This window comes from Egretta garzetta, unplaced genomic scaffold, assembly GCF_000687185.1.
Source record: "Egretta garzetta isolate BGI_Z169 unplaced genomic scaffold, ASM68718v1 scaffold356, whole genome shotgun sequence".
Classification (NCBI taxonomy): Eukaryota; Metazoa; Chordata; class Aves; order Pelecaniformes; family Ardeidae; genus Egretta; species Egretta garzetta.
In genome coordinates this window covers 266,905-269,691 of record NW_009260019.1, presented here as the reverse complement: position 1 = coordinate 269,691, position 2,787 = coordinate 266,905, and the positions used below count along the sequence as shown (strand labels likewise).

The 2,787-nt window shown below is 56.7% G+C and overlaps 1 protein-coding gene across 1 annotated transcript in view; it reads right to left on the bottom strand.

Annotated features, from left to right (window-relative positions):
• The window catches only part of CDH22 (cadherin 22), a 60,239-nt gene that overhangs the window by 21,190 nt on the left and 36,262 nt on the right, over positions 1–2,787 (bottom strand). The gene's annotated exons all lie outside the window — the stretch shown is intronic.

Sequence of the window (2,787 nt, the reverse complement as noted above, 5' to 3'; positions counted from 1 at the left end):
CGTGCCTTGGGGACGCCCCCGAGAACAGGGCAGTCGGCCGCCCCTTCGACCCTCACGTCCTTGTAACAGGTCACGATGCAACCCAGCCCATCTCCGCTGGAAGGGATTTGTTCTCACACCAAGTGGCCACATCCTGTGGGACAAGTGGATCTAGCAGGAGGGCCAGGGAGCGCGGGGCCAAAACGTGCCTCCAGCAGCTGCTTCGGGCAGGACGGTGCTGCAGGAGCCGCACAGCCCTGTTCGTGCTGGCCTGGGGATGAAAACAAAGAGCCAAGGGCACCTCCTTTACCATTTGGCTAAAAATACTTCCCAAACCTCATTATTGGCAGCCTGGTGTCAGCAGGACCTGGAAGCGCTGACAGAGCTGGTTTCTGCTCTGCTGTCTCTGGCAATCCTTGCTCCTTCCTGCCTCAAGGGGAGAGCGCATCTCATTGTGACAGAAGGCTCTGGCTCTCCCCTGTCTGCGGGGCAGAGCCAACGCCCAGACCGGAGGCCAGGAGACAGCAGCCACCACAGAAACTCAGCCACGTCTTTGCCCTCGCCTCTAGCAGACGACGATCAGAGAGTTAAAAGGGATCCGCTGAACCACAGCGACTTGAAAGGGTTCACACCAGCTTAAAGGAGCTGAGGATCAAATACTGGTCGTGCTGTCAGGACCAGCGGCTCTCTAACGTATCAGAGGTGAAGTACAAGTGCCGGCTTCTCGTGACTGCACTGTGGAGCAGCGCACTTGAAATGCATGGGGACTTACTGCTGTCTCCTGCTGACAGGCTAGGGTCACATCCTGGCACGGTGCTGCAGGATGCCCGCGTTGATGCTTGTGTACCATGCTGAAGCTGTGAGGAGCTGCCTATGTGGCAAAGTGTTTTATTAAATTACCTGGCCAGGCAGAGGATGGGAAAGCAGGAGAGATCCCACAGCACCTTCCTCCTGCATTGGTCACACCAACATGACCGATCTGAACCGGCATCTCCACCAGGTACACGCTAGTGTGGCAGGGAAGGCTCAGCCACCCGCAGCCCCCAGGGAGCACCACGAGGGGATGGAGCTGCTGCTGCTCATGACAGTGGGCGCTGCAAGAGTGGAGGGGAGCAGAGAGATGGACGGATAGAGACCAAATGCCACAGGGGAGCAGGGGGCACGCAGGATGAGCTGCCTGCCCGGGGATAGCTGGAGGGAGGACACACATTTGAATGCATCAAGCCTGGCAAGGGAAAACACATTGCAATTCCCAAAGCGCGGCAGATGCCTGGGAGTGCCGTTGGCCGGGCCCTCGTGCCTGAGCATGAGGCGTTGCCTTGTCTGGCACTAAGCTTGGTATAAGAGAGACTTGTGAAGCAAAGTTTGGGCTCTAACCCTCTTGCTCCTGCTGAGTACTTGAATCTGCTCCTCTCTGCTCCAAGTCCCCATCACCTTCTGCACCACGGCAGAAAGCCTCCCTCCTCCGCTTTCTTTTGTTCTGCCTGCAAACAATGCAACAAGCTCCGTGGGGAAGCAGCACAAAGAACAAGAAAAAGCAAGAATAAGAATAGTTCCATCCCCAAGGCCCCTTTCCTACAATTACAGATCAGAAAATAAAATCTGTGTTCTGTAGCACTGCTAGGAACAGTCTAGTGAAAAAGCACTTGCACACATGGACACACACACGGGCAGGTAGAGGGACCTCACACAGCTGGAGGGGGAAAGCTTGACAGCCACATGCGCAGGGCGACGTCAGACGCAGCCTGAACGGAGAGGGTGGCCACCGGGCAAGGTGAGCAGGAGTACACTGAGAACACGCCCAGGCAGCACCGGCTGGCGCACACTCACATACGCAGTTCGAGTTCCTGGCATGCCAAGGCTGATTTCTCTCACGATCACCCCAAAGACAACTTACGGCACCCAGCTCTGCGACACAACCCTCTCTGCTAGCTGCAGGCATCTGTAGGTGGCAGCTTCCCATGGTTAAATTCTGCTCTCAGCCTTCTAAATATCTCAATCTCCATTTCTGTGAAGGTCTGGAGACGCCCCTCACCCCACCTCGAACCAGTGTGTTCCCCGTGGCTGCACAGCACTGGAGCTCAGCACCCCCAGCAGCCGCACGGGGACATCATCGATTGGAATCAGCACTGTGACGGAGCCCTCCCTGGCCTTGTCCTCCTCCGTCCCACGCCCCTGTCCCTGCTGTGCCCCAGTTTATTGCTGCCTGGGACAGGCTCCCTGCAGAGCGCTCAAATGCAAAGCCAGCGCTGTGGATTTGAAGCAAGCAGCTGTGCACAAGGTGCCTGCAGCCCTGCCGTCACCTGGCACGAGAACACACATTTCAAGGAAATTTTCCACACATTGGGGATGTTTTCTGAGCACCAGCTTTCCAACCCAACTGCTCGTGACTCAGGCCAGTTGGCAGGGCCAGAAGGCTGCTTTGTGCCTTAGGTAATAACAATTTAACAAGGTAACAATCTCTTTAGCCACAAATTAAATGGAAATAGGAAATGTCCTGTGCAGATAAGCTGCTGCCTGGATTATGTCCCCTGCCCAAATATAAACTCCTCTGATCTTTGATCCCTGTGCACACACAGCGCCAAGCTGTGGCTCCGCACCTCCCAAGCCTCACGTCACTTGTCACCCTTCGCCACTGCCCTCCTGTCGTTGCTGGTTGCCGGTCTGGCCTGCGTCAGGCACCACTGCAGATGCCCCACTGTCAGCAGCAGGGACACACAAGCATCCCCAGCCACCTTCCCCAACCTCCCTTGCCACTCACAAATCCATCACTTGCCCGTGCCGGGAGATGGCTGCTCGTGCCCGGGC